Source organism: Myotis brandtii, unplaced genomic scaffold (genome assembly GCF_000412655.1).
Source record: "Myotis brandtii unplaced genomic scaffold, ASM41265v1 scaffold1174, whole genome shotgun sequence".
Classification (NCBI taxonomy): domain Eukaryota; kingdom Metazoa; phylum Chordata; class Mammalia; order Chiroptera; family Vespertilionidae; genus Myotis; species Myotis brandtii.
Genome location: NW_005354065.1, coordinates 552,761 through 571,572, shown reverse-complemented (window position 1 = coordinate 571,572; position 18,812 = coordinate 552,761). Strand labels below are relative to the sequence as shown.

The 18,812-nt window shown below is 38.5% G+C and overlaps 1 protein-coding gene and 1 pseudogene across 1 annotated transcript in view; one reads left to right on the top strand and one right to left on the bottom strand.

The window, feature by feature from the left end:
* LOC102259858 (thrombospondin type-1 domain-containing protein 7B) overlaps window positions 1-18,812 on the bottom strand; it is a 525,758-nt gene that overhangs the window by 409,437 nt on the left and 97,509 nt on the right. The gene's annotated exons all lie outside the window — the stretch shown is intronic.
* Window positions 1-18,812, top strand: part of LOC102259551 — a 49,632-nt pseudogene that overhangs the window by 5,495 nt on the left and 25,325 nt on the right.

The following is an 18,812-nucleotide window of genomic DNA, read 5'->3' as shown; positions in this document are numbered from 1 at the left end:
CGCCTCAGCAGGAAATCTAATTCATCATCAAAACATAGCCCTGCTCATCGCTGAATACAACCTTCGTTCTCCCCAACCAGGGAACCAAACCAAGCATCCAGGAAGCTGCACAGCCCATTAAACCGCCTTACATACAGTGGCACTTGAACTGAGAGTACCACTGCTTCCCTTGTCTGCAGAGCAACACGCTGGCCTTGCCTGACCAGAGAATTCAGTCACACTTGGCTTAATGCAGAGCTGTGCAATTCCTGGGCTCAAAACCAATGCGCTACCAGGGCAGGGAAGCCAATGCATAGCTCCATCCACAACTGGACATAATATTCAGTCCCGACCATATAGTAAGCCTGACCAGAAATTCCAGGCATTTTCAGAGGCCAGCCTACAGCATCACTTGAGAAGGAAACCAAGCCAGCAGTCCTATCCAACTATTCTCAGCCAGTGGCACACCACCCTGATTCCCACCTTCACAGCTTGAACACTTGATTTGCCCCAAAATTGACCATAATAGAGGCCCACCTACCCAGGGACATTATCAGCAGATACATCCAGAACCCAAGTTTGTCAAAGCAAACTTGTAAAGACTGGAAGATAAGCTCAATTACTCAAATATGCAGATATCAATGTAAGGAATCAAGAATCAGAAAAAAAAAAATCAGGTAAATGTGACACCGCCAGAAGGACCTAATAAAGCTCCAATAACTAAGCCTAAAGAAATGGAGATCTATGACCTTTCAGACAGAGAATTCAGAATAATCCTCTTAAGGAATTTTAGTGAACTCCAAAAAAAAAGCACAAACAGACCACTAAATGATACTAAAAAACAAAACAAAACAAAAAGCACAGTGCAAAATAAATAAATAAATAAATAAAACCAACAACCAAGAAAATCAACAAGGATTTAGCAACCATCAAAAAAAAAATATCCTAGAGTTGAAAAATATAATAACTGAATGAAAGAATTAAATGGAGTTTCAAAGGTAGACTCAACCATGCAGAACAAAAGAAAAATAAGTGGCTTAGAGTATAGGACATTGAAAATTACCCAATCGAAGGGGCAAAAAGAAAAAAGAATGAAGAAAGCCTACAGGAATTACAAAAAACAAATTATGCATTATGGGAATTCCAGAAGGAGAAGAGAAAGAGAAAGGGACATAAAGTATATTTAAAGCAATAATGGCTGAAAACCTCCCAAACATGGGGAGAAAAAAGGACATACATATCCACGAGGCCTAAAGGATCCCAAAGAGTTTGAACTTGAATAGGAGTCACTAAGACACATTATAACCAAATTCTCAAAAGTGAAAGACAAAAAAAGAATTTTAAGAGCAGCAAGAGAAAAGACAGAAGTTACACACCACGGAATCTCCGTAAGACTATAGGCAAATTTCTCAGCAAAAAAAAATTTTGGCCAGGAAAGAATGAATTTACATATTCAAAATATTAAATAAAAATAACTGTGTGCCAAGAACTCTATAGCCAGCAAAGCTGTCCTTCAAAACTAAACGAGGAATACAGACTTCCCCTAAAAAACAAAAGCTGAAGAAGTTCATTTCCACCAGACCTGAGTTATAAGAAATTCTAAAGGGAGTTCATTGAGTTAAAGGAAAAGAATGCTAATTAACATAATGAAAACATAGAAAGATACTATAAATCTCCCTGGTAATGATAAATAAAGAGTCATAATTAGATTCTGCAAACATGGTAATAGTGGTGCACAATTCACTTACAACTCTATCTTAAACATTTTTTAAAAGTGTAGTAAAAATAATAACTACAGTAATTTGTTATTAGTTATATAACACAAAAATATGTACATTGTGACACAAATAACCTAACATGTGAGGGGGTAAGTAAAAGTTTAAAGTTTGTTGATTATATTAAGGATACATTGTTACCAGTTTAAAGTAGGGTGTTATATTTTAAGATATTTTATGTAAGCTTCATGGTAACCACAAGGGAAAATCCTGCAGTAATTGCACAAAATACATGATAAAGAAGTCAATGCATCTGATACCAAAAAGACATCAAAACACATAAACACACAAAGACAGCAGGATGAAAACAATGAAAAATGGAACTACAAAACAACCAGAACACAATGAACAAAATGGCAATAGCAAGGCCTTATCTAGCAATTATTACTTTATACAAAGCAGATTAAATTCCCTAAGCAAAAGACATAAAATGGCTGAATGGATAAAAAAAAAAAAGCTCTAATAATATGCTGCCTACAAGAGACTTACTTTGCCCTAATGACACACACAGATTGAGAGTGAAGAGATGGAAAAGGAAATGTCAAGCAAATGGTAACCAAGTAACAACAACAAAACACAAGGGGTAGTTATACTTGCACTAGAGGCTGGTGCATGAAATTCGTGCATAGTAGGGACCCTAAGCCTGGCCAGAGATCAGGGCCAATTGGGGCTTTCAGGGCTGCTGGCCAGGGCCTCCTTTCCCTGGCTGCCTGCTGTCGGCCAAGGGCCTCCCTTCATTCCATGCTGCCCCCTGGTGGTCATCATACGTCATAGCGAGCGATCCAACTCCCAGTCTAGCTCCCACGGGGATGCTTCTCATATTAGCCATATATGACAAAATAAACTTTAAACTAAAAATGGCACAAAGAGATAAAGATTATTATACCATGATAGAGGAACCCAACATTAAAGCATCTAAATATTTAAAGCAAAAACTAACAGAGCAAAAATGTAAAAAAAAAACAGTAACAATAATAGTTGGGGACTTAAATATCCCACTCTCAACAATGGGTAGAGAATACAGACAGAATGAATAAGAAAACAGGGGATTTGAATAACACTAGAAACCAAATAAATATAACAGACATAAATAGAGCATTATATTAATCATCAGCAGAATACACATTCTTAAGTGCACATGGAACATTTTCTAGAATAAGCCATATGTTAGGCTACAAAACAAGCCTTAGCAAATTCAAGAAGATTAAAATCAAATTGAGTATTCTCTCTGACCACATTGGCATGAAACTAGAAATCAAAGAAAACTAGAAAATTCACAAACACATGGAAATTAAACAAAACTCTCCTGAACAACCAATGGATCCAAGAAAAAAAATTTAAAGGGATAGAAGAAAGTTTGTTGAGACAAACAAAATTAGAAAAACAGCACAAAAGTACTTTGGGGATATAACAAAAGCAGTTCTAAGAGGGAAGTTCATAGCAATAAACACCTATGTTAAGAAGCAAGAAATATCCCAAATAAAAAATCTAACTCTATACCTTAAGGAATTAAAAAAAGAACAAGGTTAACAGAAGGAAGAAAATAAAAAATATTAGAGCAGAAAGTTTAAAAAATAGAGAACATAAAAACAATAAAAATGATTGGCTAGTTCTTTGAAATGATAAAGAAACTTGACAAACCCTTAGCTAGACTAATCAATGAAAATAGAAAAAAAATATAAATATAAATGGGGTAAGTACAATTTCTTTGAACCATAAAAATTCAAAGGAACTTAAGAGGCCAACAAACTGAAAAATCTAGAAAAAAAAATGGAAAAATTCTTGGAAACAAGCCACTTTTCAAGACTGAATCAGGAAGAAAAAGAAAATCTAAATATATCAATTATAGTAAGTACATTGAACCAGTAATATCAATTCTCTCAACAAAGAAAAGATCAGAATGAGATGGCTTCACTGATGAATTTTATCAAACATTTAAATAAGAATTAACACCAATCCTTCTCAAAGTTTTCCAAAAACTGAAAACGAGGGAATAACTTCTCACTCATTTTGAGGTAAGCATTATCCTAATACCAAAAACCAGTAAAGGATGCCACTAGAAAAGAACACGATAGGCCAATATCACTGATTAATATAGAGGTAAAAATTCTCAATAAAATACTAGCAAACCAAATTCAGTAGCACACTAAAAAGTTCATCTACCATGATCAAAAGTGGGATTTATCCCTGAAATGGAAAGATGGTTCAACATTATACCAGACATTAATGTAATGAAAGAAGCCCTAGCTGCTTTGGCTCAGTGGATAGAGCATCGGCCCTGGGACTGAAAGGCTGTGGGTTCTATTCTGGTCAAGGGCATGTACCTTGGGTGTAGGCTCGATCCCGGCCCTGATCAATGCATGTACAGGAGGCAACCAATCAGTGTGTCTCTCTCACATTGATGTTTCTCTCTCTGTGTCTCTATCCCTCCCTTCCATAATCTCTAAATATCAATGGAAAAATATTCATGAGTGAGGATTAACAAAAAATAGAGAGAGAGAGAGAAAAGACTAATATGAACATCTCAATTGATAGAGAAAAATCATTTGACAAAAATTCAAAATTCATTCATGATAAAAACTCCTAACAAATTAACATAGAAGGAACATATCTCAACATAAAGGGTGGCCACTTTTCCTGTCCCTGGTCAACACAGTACCAGAAGTCCTAGCTAGAGCATTCAGTCAGGTAACAAAAAGATATCAAAGGTATGAGAACTGGGAAAAAAAATAAGTAAAATTGTCTCTATTTGCAGATGGTATGATTTTATATTTTTAGGAAAAATCCTAAAGACTTAACAAAAAATACTGTTAGATTCAATCAATAAATTTGGTAAAATTGCAGGATATGAAATTAACATACACAAATCAGCAGCATTTCTATACACTAACAACAAATCTCCTGCAAAAGAAATAAAGTAATTGATCCCATTTATATTGCATCTAAAACAAAAAGATATACTTAAATTTAACTAAGAGGTGAATGATCACTACTTTAAAAATGACAAGACATTGAATCTATAGATTCAATGCAAACCCTATTAAGAATCCAATAACATGTTTTACAGAAATTTAAAAAAGCTTTCCTAAAATTTATATGGAAGCACAAAAGACCCTGAATAGTCAAAGAAATCCTTAGAAAGATAACACAGGGGCATCTGCCCTGGCCCATGTTGCTGAAGGATTATGGGTTTAATTCCTGATCAAGGGAACATACCTGATTGCAGGTTCAGTTGGGGCATGTACAGAAGCAACCAATTGATGTCTCTCTCTCATATCAATGTTTATTTCTCTTTCTCTCTCACCCCCTCCACTCCCTCCCTTCCACTCTCTCTGGAAAACAATGAAAAAAATATCCTCAGGTGATGATAAAAAGCAACAACAAACAGAAAGCATTACTCTCTGATTTCAAGCTATACTAAAAAGGTACAGTCATCCAAAGAGTGTGGTATGGCCAGAAAAACAGACAAACAGAGGAATGAGATAGAATTGAGAGCCCAGAAAGAAACCCAAGTATATACAGTTAACTAATATTTGACAAGGGAACCAAGAATAACAATGGCCAAACCGGTTTGGCTCAGTGGATAGAGCATCGGCCTGAGGATCGATTCCAGTCAAGGGCATGTACCTTGGTTTTGGGCACATCCCCAGTAGGAGGTGTGCAGGAAGCAGCTGGTCAATGTTTCTCTCTCATTGATGTTTTTCTATCCCTCTCCCTTCCTCTCTGTAAAAAATCAATAAAAAATATATTTTTTAAAAGAATAACAATGAAGAAAAGACAGTCTTTTCAATAAATGGTCCTGGGATAATTGGATATTCACCTGTAAAAGTGAAACTGGACCATATCTTACTACATTCATATAAATTAACTCAAAATGGATTAAAGACTTAAATGTGAGACCTGAAACCATGAAAATCCTGGAATTAAACATAGGAATAAATCTCCTTGGTATGGGTCTTAATGATTCCTTTAATACGACACCTAAAGCACAAGCAATAAAGTAAAAAAAAAAAAGTAGGACCACATCAAACTAAAAAGCTTCTGCATAGCAAAAGAAACCAGCAACAAAACAAAAACTTACAAAGTTGCCAAAAATGTCTGTAAACAATAAATCTGATATGGGGTTAATATTCAAACAATGTGAAGAACTCATACAATTCAATAGCAAAACAAAACAAAACAATTTTAAAAATGGGTAAAAAAGATCTGAATATTCATGTCTCCAAAGAAGATATACAAAAGGCCAACAGATGCATAAAAAGATGTTCAACATCACGAGGTATTAGGGAAATGCAAATCAAAACACAATGAGAACTATCCTCATGCCTGTTAGAATGGTCATCATCAGATAATGTAATTTTCCCTGTGAAGTGAAGTATCCTGTTCTTTTGTAGTTCACTGTTTTCAATCAATGATAGGGGCACATTGGTGGACTTTAATAACATCCACCAACGCCTAACTAAGCAAATGTTTTCTTAAGAAAAATAATGTGATTTATTAAATAAAGAGCTATAACAGTTCTTCCAAAATAATGAGTATGTGAGTGTGTATGTGTGTGTGTGTGTGTGTGTGTGTGTGTAAACCTGCACACTTCTAATTTTACACAAAGCCATCTTTGAATTCTCTTTTTAAAATATATTTTTATTGATTTTAGAGAGGAAAGGAGAGGGATAGAGAGACAGAAACATCAAGGACGAGAGAGAATCATTGATCGGATGCCTCCCATATGCCCCCTACTGGGGATCGAGCCCTCAAACCAGGCATGTGCCCTTGACCAGAATCAAACCTGGGACCCTTCAGTCTGCAGGCCGACGCTCTATCAGCTGAGCCAAACCGGCTAGGGCCATCTTTGAATTCTTATCATAATGACACTTTTTTTTTCTTTTGACTGAGGACAAAAATAATTTTCTACAAAATTATCAATTAACGTTGGCTTTCAGAAACTCTCCATCTTTTCACAATGGAGACACTAAAGCAGAGTTGGAACTGCACCTGAGTGAACATTACCTTCAGGAGGCAGCACTGAGGGGTGGGGAGGGAAGGGCATTTCTTTGGCATCAGTGGGAGAGGACAGACAGGTTATCATTTTGTGACTAGAATTCATAAAACCCCTATGATATTTTTAATAATGAGAAGTAATGTGGGGCCTTGGAAATCCCTGTACTCACACGTGCCAACTGTGCTCACCAGTGGCTCCTGCAGCAGGTTTTTGAAACAGGAATCCTTCATTCATCCTGACTGCCCTCTGCTTGGAAACAGACTCTGCTGCTGCCAAACCCGGTCACAGTGTAGTTGCACAGTGGAACCAGTGGAGGGTGACACACTGGAAACTATGTAAGGAGAATGAATAAGGATGGAGGAGAGCAGGGTGGGAGAAGAATACGGAATTGATTGCACTGCACAATCAGGAGCAAGGCCAAAGGAAACAGCTTCACACCGCAATGAATGCCTTTGGTGACATGACCAATGAAGACTTCAGGCAGGTGTAGAATGGCCTTCACAACCAGAAGCTCAGGAGAGGGATGTGTACCAAGAACCTCCCTTTGCTGTAGATTGGAGAGAGAAAGGCTATGTAATTCCTCTGAGGGACCAGGGTCAGTGTGGTTCCTGTTGGGCTTGTAATGCAACTGGTGCCCTTACAGATGTTCCAGAAAACAGGCAAATGTGTTTCATGGAGTGGACAGAACCTGGCAGACTGCTCTTAGTCTCAAGGCAATGAGGGCTGTGATGGTGGCCTAATGGATGATGCCTTCTATATGCTGAGGACAGCAAAGGCCTGGACTCAGAGGAACCCTATGCATATCACACAAGGAATAAATCCTGCAAAAGCAAGCCTGGGTTTTCTGCTGCCAATGACACTGGCTTTGTGGACACCCATGTGCAGAAGAAGTCCCTTACGAAGGCAAGTGTGGGGCCATCTCTGTTGCTATAAATGTGAGCTGTAGATGTTTCCAGTTTTATGCAAAAGGCATTTATTATGAACCAGAATGCAGCAGCAAAGACCTGTGTCATGGTGTTCTGGTGGTTGGCTACGGCTTTAAAGGAGCAGAACTGCATAAGTATTGGATTGTCAAGAAAGGGGGTACAGCTTGGGGCATGGGTGTCTACATAAAAATGGTCAAAGACCAGAAAAACCACTTTGGAATTGCCATCATGGTCAGCGAGGCTACTGTGTGAGATGATGGGGATTAAGAGAGATGTGATTAAGAATAGAATATCCAGAGGAGAAATTTTGTCTTATAACTCACCAGATCTTATTTTGTGGAATAAAACACTTTAATTACTGAAGATCTAAGCTGTGATTTAAATCGTGTGACATTTTACACTGGTACAATATTACCACTTCTTTAATTATTTGTGCAAACAGTTTTGTATGATTGACTTGCCTAATAACTTAAATTTTGACATTTGAAAAGGATGTATAAAGTTTCATATTTTAAAATAAAGTTTACTTTCAAAGTAAAAAAAAAAGGGTAATGTAGCCTTAAAGTGAAAATGCTATAAAGTCAGATAAATGTCAGATTAGAATCTTAGTTGTGCCACATGCATTGTTTAACTGTGGTATGTTATTGCACAGCTTTGTGACTTTCCCCCGGTCTGTATGATGGAACTGATCAAGTTTAGTTCAGAATTAGCTGTGATGACTGATGATGCAAAGACAGCCCTAACGCAGACTGGGTCTATGGTAAGTAGGTGCACGTAAGAATGTTTCTAGGTGAAGGAAGTCATCTGAAGATGGTACTTTAAATAAATTCATATGCAAGTCAGAGCTTTTTCAGTTCAACAAAGAAAGGGACCCTTTCATTTAATCATTTTGTATCTCAATAGCTGTCAGGCCAAACTTTATATTTCTGCTTTATATCAAATAGGAGATACTTGGTCATTGACTTCAAGAATTTTGAACAATTCTTCTCTTATTATACCCCTGATATCTTCTTAATCCACTCCTTAATTTCTGCTAAGGTCAAGAAAACACAGGAACCTGCTCCCTCTACCCTCTAAGTACTTAATCAGGCCATTTCTCATTCCTGGAATGTCCGCCCCACTTTCTTTGGCAAAATCTTCAACCTGTGCCTTTCAAGATTTTTCTATAGGATCACGACTCCAGGGCAATCGAATTATGTCTCTGAGTTGTGTATGCTAAGCATTTATAACAAACAATCTATGGTGGCTTCCACTCCATCAACACAGCAAAACAGCACGCAGTTCAACTCTTCCCATTAGGCAGATCACCGGATAGTTGTTAAGTGACTTACAAATCAATAAAGAGATTTCCTAGTGAAAAATGTTAAACATTTGAAGTGTATGTATGAGGTAACTACAGTCAACTAGATAAAAGACTGAGTTAGTCCACGGAGGGTTAATTTATTCAAAAACTGTATAAATAAAGTTCAATGATTTCAACAAGAGAGTCACTATCTACATTTTATCTTCTAACTGAAATCTAGATTTGATATAAGAAGTATTAGAAAAAGTCTGAGCACAAAATGGAAAGTTAATATAATGCAGAAATATGCAATTTTTAAAGTAATGGGAATTTGGGGGACAGTATTAAGGCAAAAGAGAGGGAAGAAAAAAAGAAATGGGAACAATGATATGGAGTCAAATATGTAGGGTGTCCCAAAAAATGTATACACACACTTTGAATAATTATAAAGGCAGTGTTTATTAAAATACATTTCATTTTCAAAAGTGAGCTATAATCTGTTAAAAGTATGTATACATTTTGGGGTGACACCTTATATATAAACTAAGGCAGGAAACAGGAAAAAAATCTAGAGATGGACAATGACATTTAACTATAGTTAGGGGGTGACACCTTATATATAAACTAAGGCAGGAAACAGGAAAAAAAATCTAGAGATGGACAATGACATTTAACTATAGTTAGTGAATTATCAAGAATTCAATTTGTGGAGAATGATGGAAGACAAAGAGTAAAAGCCAAAAGGTTCTTCAAAAACGTAAAAAATAACTGAGGTGGGGAAAGGGCACATACACCAAGAAAGTGTTTTAAAACACCTCATGAGACAAAAGAGGAAGTATACACTGAGTGGCCAGATTATTATGACCACCTGATGTTTGTAGGCAAATTAGCTATAATTTTGCGCTGAAGTTGCTAGAGGGCCAGACCATTATAAATAAGGAAGCAGGTTGTTTACCACGATAGAAGTGATTTTTTTTTTCTGAAGGTATGGGTAAACAACGCGATTTAACAGCCTTTGAACATGGGATATATATATATATATAATTTCCCTTTCTTTAATCTATCTATCTATGTATTCATCTATTTTTGGAAAAGGAGGGTAGAGAGTAGCCCCGCCCTTGACAATCCCCTGCCCTCCCTTACCCCCCAGTGTCTTATGTCCATTAGTTATGCTTATATGCATGCATACAAGTCCTTCGGTTGATCTCTTACTCCCCTCCCTTCTGCCCCCCAACCCTCTCTGGCCTTCCCACTGCAGTTTGACAATCAGTTTGAGGTCCCTCATGTTCTTGAAACCACTCCTGCACAATACAAGCACCATGGCATGGTGCATTGTCTTGTTGGAAGAAGCCATCTCCATTGGGATACACCGTCAACATGATAGGATGAACTTTGTCAGCAATGATATTAGGTATGTTGTGCTATTCAGACGTTGTTCCACATGAATTAAAGGGCCCAAATCATGTCAGGAAAGCATGCCCCAAACCATAACACTGCCCCCACCAGCTTGAAGCGTTGTACTCGTGCATGTGGGGTGCATGCTTTCATGCTGTTTCCGCCAAATTCTCACTCTGCCATCTGCATGATGCAACTGGAAACGTGATTCATCAGACCACATGACTTTTTTCCAATGCTTGACTGTCCAATCCTTGTGTTCCTGTGTGAATTGGAGACATTTTATCTTGGTAACTGCAGACAGCAAAGGTGTTCGAACAGGCCTTTGGCTTCCATATCCCATATGATGCAATGTGGGGCTAATTTGCCTACAAACGTCAGGTGGTCATAATAATCTGGCCACCCAGTGTATGTACTGAGATACAGCAGGCGAAAGGGAAGAGCATGGACTCTGGAGTCTCTTATGTCCTATTCTGACACTGAAGGGTCTCATACTCTTGTGCAGCTCAGGTGACCCACTCTGAACCTCAGTCTCCTCATCTGTAATGATCTCGAAGATATTTAGAGTACCCTGTGATTCTAGTTCATTGAAGAGGCATAGCTCATAATCTTGATGTAAAACTTTTTGGAAGAAAATAATTTCGAGGAGGAACATAAAAGAGAGGTGTGAATGGATATTGACAAAGTGTTAAAAAGGAAATCCCAGGCAAAGCATAAGTCATGTACAAAAATCCAAGCTAGAAATGAGAGTCATATGTGTAAGGCAAAACTTATACCTGATAGGTTGAAATGTGGACTTAGAGAGAGATAACAGTAATGAGATGGAAAAGAAGTTAGGGACATGGAGATTAGCTGCTCCATTGAATACAGGGCAACAGCAAAAACACATAGGAATAAAATAATAAAGACAGTATCTGGAGAATGAATAAAATTATTTCTTAAAGGAAAAGTTTTGATCAAGGGGAACAAGGAAATTGAAATGCAATTAAAAGTCAGAAAAGTTGCCCTACCAGCATGGCTTAGTGGTTGAGTGTCAACCTATGAACCAGAAGGTCCCAGTTCAATTCCCTGTCAGGGCACATTGCCAGGTTGCGGGCTCAATCCTTAGTGTGGGGTGTGCAGGAGGCAGCCGATCCATGATTCTCTCTCATCATTGATGTTTCTATTTCTCTCTCCCTCTCCCTTCCTCTCTGAAATCAATAAAAATATGTTTTAAAAAAGTCAGAAAAGTAAAAAGAATAGATCTTGGGTTGGGAAATAGGAGATAAAAGTAAGTGAGAGTAAGAAAAAGAATGAGTAGGTGATTTAGAAAAAGTAGATTAAGGTTAGGACGTAGATAAATAGTCAAAGATTTGAGCATTCCTTCCGAATTGGAGCCTTCAGCATGGCATGAGAATGGGCATTTCAGGGTCATTAAAACAGCCAAGAGAGTTTGGCTTCTGCCATTGCTTGAGCTGCCAAACTCAAAGCATCTCTAAGCAGGACAAGTGCAGAAGAGGAAGTGAAATTGTTGGAGATTTCTGATGAAATATTTCTTCCTCCTGAGGCCAAAACCAATTAATTGGTCTATAATTGGTCTTCTGGCGGTACTGAATGCAATGCAATCCTAACAATAATTATCTTAGCTAACATTTAGGGAACACTCCATGCACCGGGAACCATGCTGTGTTTAAAGGCACAATTTCATTTAGTGATTCCTATGAAAGGATAATGTAAGATGTCCATGGCCAGAAAATATGACTCCATCCTGTTAATCGCATCTTCATTTGCATATGAAAGTCAACCATCCTCATAAGGAAGAGTTTTAAAAAACCATGTGCTGAGGGCAAAAGAATACTCTTCCTGAGGTGTCAGCACACAGGAAAGTACCTGGAGGAGCATCATTATCACCTCACACAGGAGAGTCCAAATGAATCCACAGCATTAAAAAGAAATCAGGGAAATGCTAAACTGGAAAGGACTGCAGTGCATGAAAGTTAAATGAGACAATATAATAGAACACACGCTCTAAAACCTTCAGCCTCTCATTTTTATTCTATAATGTAAACACAATATTTTCACCTGGAGGGTGGATAAGGAACAGCTGAGGATAGCTTAGTTCTCATGAGTAGTAAAATAAAGAAACATTACTCATATTTATAATTAACTAGATTGTCTGTAACAACTATGGGAGACACCCTTTCAAAATGCAATGGCTGGCTGTTGAGGTTTCCTTCTTGTCAAAATAAAGTAAAATAAAAGCAACTGCAAAGGTATTTTTCTGATTAATGTTTAAAATGCATTTACTTTAGCATAAGCTCACATTTTCATGTAAAGTCTTAATTTGATCATAATTAGCACAGACTACAGGACTTAATTAGGACTAATCATTCCTTAATGCAATCAGAATCCCAGAAGAACAATATAAACAGATTTTTATTGGTATTAGTGATGCAAACTTGTAAACTATAGAGCCAATTAACCTGTGACAATGCTTCCAATATCTATAATAACAAAAGAGTAATAAAATGCTAATTAGACCAGACAGCCGAACGACCTTCTGGACATCATTCCGGGACGTCCTCACGGACAACTTTCTGGATGAAGCCATGGTGGTGGGGGCCAAGGCAGAGGCAGTTAGGGGCGACCAGGCAGACTGGTTAGGGGTGATCAGGCAGGCAGGCAGAGTGGTTAGGGGAGATCAGGAAGGCAGGAGAGCACTTAGGGGCTATCAGGCAGACAAGTGGTTAGGGACAATCAGGCAGGCAGGCAGAATGGTTAGGGATGATCAGGCAGGCAGGCGAGCGGTGAGGAGCCAGCAGTCCTGGATTGCAAGAGGGATGTCCGACTGCCAGTTTAGCCTAAACTGGCAGTCGGACATCCCCCGAGGGGTCCCGGATTACAAGAGGGTACAGGTCAGACTGAGGGATCCCTTCCATCCCATGCACGTATTTTGTGCACTGGGCCTCTAGTATAAAATAAAGATAAGTGATGGGTGCATTACCAAACAGTTCCATGAGTACACTAGGAACATAGTAACAGAGTTCATCATCAAACCCCACAGGGTCAGTTTTCCTTCTTCTGGGCTAAAGATAGCAGTCACAACTGGGCTGCATAGTAAAATATGCTACCTCTTAATGACATTAGCATGAAAAGACTTTCAAGACATTCCAGGTTCTATGATGTCAACATAACTCCCTGGTTAAATTCTGATAGATAAGAAAATCTACAATTTCTAGGTCATGTAACAAAATTGTTTTAATCCCCTTTCATTTTGAAAATTTAAACTTCCAAGAGAAGTGTGTGTGTGTGTGTTGGGGGGTGGGGGGGGGGCTTAGTAAACGTGTATGCTTTATAAGTTTCAGAGTATAACAGCAATTGTTTTTCTTCTGTCCATTACATCCTAACTTTATGTGTTTGCTCCTTCAGACTCATGAAATGGTTTTTAACTCCCCTGAAGGGGAACTTGTAGCCAATATCAGCAGTTAGACATTCCTGTTACAATTTATGAAAAGACAGGAAATGTAATTTGTCTTAACATAGAACTCTCTAATAATAAAATGTCTCCCTGGAATTAGAATCCACCCTAAAATATCTGGAATATTTCACACAGTTCAATTGGAAACTTCAACTGTTCTATATATTCATTTCCATAAAGTGCCAGACTGAACACATTAGCACAGGATAGGTCCTCTTGACTAAGCTTTGAAACAAAGGGTAAAAGTACAAATTGGCATACAACTTCTACTGCACCAAGATTACTTCCCAGCTGGAATTTAGTAAGACACTAACAGGGAGGTGTGATCTTTGAAATATGTAGTCTAAACAGTATGCTCAGATTTCTAAACTGTTGTGGGTTTCTCCTCACAATGTTGCAGATTCAGAGCAGCTTGCTGCTGAGACAGATGCCCAAATCATATGCTAGGGGGGTAGGGGAGCCGACTTCTAGATTTGGTGAACTAATTAGTCCCTTACCTCCTGCCACAGTTTGTCAGGACTGCCAGGATGAGTTCAGTGGAGTTCATATTGATGTGCAAATAGGATAAATAAAAACTGCTGCCATGCTTGAATAAATAACAAGAGTTCTGACTTACATCAACCCCCCTCCACCTTTACCCAGAGCCTTTCTAGTTGTTGGTTGTTTTTTGTTGTTGTTGTTGTTTTTTCAGTAAATACACACATTATTCATGATCACCTTTTTTTTTATTATTAAAAATGACTTAAGAGAGCCAATTAGAAGGATTCACCAGGAATTTCTAAAAAAAAACATGTTTATTTGGGATAGTTGTATGGTTGCGATTTTAGGTATCAAATAGTAGTTATCTCCTTTGTGCCCGGAAGAGTACGGCGAGATCGCAAAAACATGGTTGCTGTCTTTATGCAACTTCCAGTGTCTCCTGAGGAAACACTAGGCTCTCATTAAACAGTTGATAACTCTTGAGGTAAAATAGAATTAGTCCCTAATTAAGGAACACAGAAAATAGGATCTTCATCCAGGATTAAGATTAGGATAAAAGGGAAGCAGAGGTGTGTGTGTGTGTGTGTGTGTGTGTGTGTGTGTGTGTGAGAGAGAGAGAGCGAGAGAGGAAAGAGTGTGTGTGTGTGTGTTGGAGATTATTATTTCAGTAAGCATGAAATAGCAGATGATGAGAAAAATGAATCTCACAATCACCTCTTTTATCCATCAGCAAGTATGATTTTAAGCTTCTCAAAGCTGTTGCTTATTTTTCTGCTTTTTGAAACAGCTTTAGACCCAGAACTTGAGCATCTGAAACCTGAACTTCATATTCTCCGGAAAGGAGTCACCACCAGCAGTATTTTTGAGGGATCGAAATATTAAATGAAAGCAGGTCTGTATATTGATGCTAGAAAGCCATTCTCTATTCTACAGCAAACACTCTCTCATGCTCAAAAGGGTATGTGTAATACGACACCCCACATAACTCAATATTGTAAAGCTTTATGTTCACAGTCTAATTCTTCAGCAAACTTTGCAAAGCTCTTCCAGCCTCTGACATTAGGAGTGACCCTCCCACAGAAGGGATATGAAGAAGAGAAACACCTGTCTTTGGGCATTTTACTGTGAGTTATGCATTAAAATTTATACTTGTTACAATCAAATATACAGGAAAACATATCCCCATCCCATGAAAGCCAAGGGGAAAAACAACTTAAATGTGCTATTACAGATGTCCTCATCTTTTCTTTTCTTTCTGTTTTGTTTTTTTTTTCATCTTGTTTTGTATTCTTTTCTGAGATGACCAGTGAGGTGTGACCACAAGAGGAAAGAGAGGACAGGCTCAGGAAAAAACTAAGTTTCTTATACTCACAGGCCCCAGAGAGATGGTCATTCACACCAAAAGGGGACCAGACAAGAGAGCACCAAGGGAGCGGGCTCAACCAAGCAGGTGAAAAACAGAGAGAACAAGCACCTCTGGGTGCTTTTATTGGGGGTCAGGGTGGGGTACAAAAGAAAAAGTGCAAAGTGATTTCACCAGTGCACTTGAATATTATTAGGTTACAGTTAAGGAGGAGTGGGAAGGAGAACTTGTGGCAGGGTCCCACCTTGTCCCACCCACTAGTGCACCTGGGCTCCTGGGCGGATGCTCACAACCTGTTTATGAGGCTGTTGAGGTGTTGGGGTCCAACCCCAGCAGGTCCAGGGGTTCCCAAAGGTGTGGACAGAGTTGGCGAAGAATGAAGGACCTGGAGGCAGCGTTCAGTTGATCAACATAGCCATGTTCTCTTGCCAGGTTCTCTAGCTAGGTTCTTCAGCCAGGTTCTCTCTTGCCAGGTTCTGTGTTTATTGTCCTGTTACATCTGTATCTATACCAGTTGATTTTAATCCTATCCATTCTATTCCAAAAGTTAGGGCATTTGTTAATCTAGTTCTGTTGAGTTTAATCCTGTCTAGGTTAATCTCTGTGTTCCATTATAAGGGCTATTCCAAGGTCACTGCTCTACTGATAAGCTACAAGGAAGTAACTGAAGGAGATTATCCTAAGTAAAGATTATGTAGCTTAAGCGTGATTGTTAATAGTTAAAGTGATTAATTACCCTCCTGGAACTTAGTATAGGGGTTTTATTCCCTCCCTAACTCCAGGGAAAAATCCCCACCTGGGGAAACAACCTTTCTCGGAGAGGTGACCTTGGTTAAAACACATAGCGCTAAGAAGGGGAGCAAACATATTAAGAACAGTATGCCATATACGCCAGGTCCATTGAAACATATGCTGTGCAGATGTTTCTTCCCTGCAGCGACTGTGTCAAGCAGCAAGGATGGACCGGCTTCCGGCATTGAGGCAGCAGCAAAGTAAAAAGTTTTAAAGGTTACAGTACAGGTCTTTTAGTCTCTGTTTATAAGATTACTAGAGGCCCAGTGCATGAGATTCATTCACTGGAGGGGGGGTTGTCCCTCAGCCCAGCCTGTGCACTCTCGCAGTCCAGGAGCCCTTGGGGGATGTCCAACTGACAGTTTAGGCCCGTTCCCTGGACATCCTTAGTGCTGCCATCACTGCACTCACCAGCTGTGAGCCGTGAGCCGTGAGCCTGGCTTCTGGCTGAGTGGTGCTCCCCCTGTGGGAGCCCACTGACCACCAGGGGGCAGCTCCTGTGTTGAGCATCTACCCCCTGGTTATCAGTGTGCATCATAGTGACCAGTCATTCTGCCGTTAGGTAGATTTGCATATTACAAATATGCAAATATTATATAGGATTTTATTATATAGGATTTTAGAAAGGAAACTCTGTCTTTCAAAGATAAATTGTAGGCTTTCAGTGTTTCTAATGCTTCCTCTTCCCAAAATGACAGCTTAAGCATAACAGAAATTTTAAATGATGACATGGCAATTAGGTGGGACCCTTGATTTTTATGTGGGTCATTGGTCTGTGTCTTCTGCTTGTCCAGTTTATCCTGCGTACCTTGTGAAGTTGTCTATTATGGTCTGACTGGTGAATTTCTGGCTTTTTTCCAAGCCCACCCAGGCCAGTTCTCTGCCCCACCTCACTTGTGCTTGTGCTGTAACCATGTCCTGAGGCTCGACCTCAGCTTAAGCTCTGTACCTGCAAACCATGTGGTACCAGGGTTTGAGCTCAGCTTTCTCCTACATGCCCATAATTTCAGCAGAGAATGTCTGAATCACTTCCAGGACATAAGCAACCTGGTTAGGCAAGGAGCCATTGACTCAGGCCCTCTTCCTGATAAGCATTTCTATTTTGCTGTGACTGGAGGAAGGAAAGTACGACATAAATGTCATGCCACTCTTTGTTTCTACTCTCAGAGACTTGAGGGCTCTATCTTGGCCTCTTCAACCTTCTGGCAGTGCCTGTGCACCTGCTTTGCCTTTTCAAAAGTGGCTGGAGTAGAAAAATCAGTGGATGAAGGTAATAAGCCACATTCACGGAATGTTTTCAAAATATTAACCCCACTGTGTCTAGAATATGACAACATTCATGCAAAATCAAAGCTATAACTTGTATAAAATATTTTATATTTTAATCCCCACTTAAACACATCTGTCAAACATGGGGAGCTTGTCTTATATTTGCACTCTAGTGTTAAAAGAATAAAGTAAATGTCAATGAAACAATTTTGTAAGTAGGATTATGACTAAAGAAAAAAGAGGAAGGAAATAAGATAGGAAGTAGCTAAAAGAAAGAGGAGGAAGAAAAGAGGGGCAGCTTTCAACACTAGGGATGTTCTCAGCTTGACATAGACTGATTCAACACAGTCTATTTTACTCCTCAATTTATGATAATCCTTGATGTAGTAAATTGGTGGTACTTGAAAAAGATCCTGACTCTGAAGAACTATCAGTTGCATTATTAGACTCTGTTTCCAAGGAGAAGACTAGACAAAATAGTATTATAGATTTTTAACAATAAGTATTAAATTTTTTTCCATCCCACTTAGAAAATGTATTCCATAAAGATAACCCACTCCCAATCACTCAAGTTTGCAAAAGTTAAAACATAAATATTTCCAACAGCAGAGAAAGTACAATAGCTCTTTAATAAAGTAAACATAAAATAAAAAGCTTTCTCATTCATTCGTTAGATATATTTGTTTTGGCATTCAACATGCTCTTTCCCCGATTGCCTTATGAATACTGATTGGTTAATGATGAGATTATTTTATTAAAAGCAAAAATTTGTGTTCTTAGTGTGCTTCTAAATCACATGTTAGAAACAGTCTGACTCATTTGTTAATAATTTAATAGTTGTGATGTCTCTTACAATTATGTATTGAGAATTGTGAAGTAGCTTCTTCCAGTCTGCTAGCCCTGTACACAGACAGATCAGCAAAATCAGAGATTAATGCTAACCCGGCATCTCTGCAGAGATGTCAACACACAGGATTAATACATGAAAAAGTCAATGTAACTTCAAATAATGCTATTATATCTTTAAATTATATGTTGCTATTCAGAGATACAAAATGTTATATGAGATGAAAGGGGGGGAAAAGGACTCCTTAA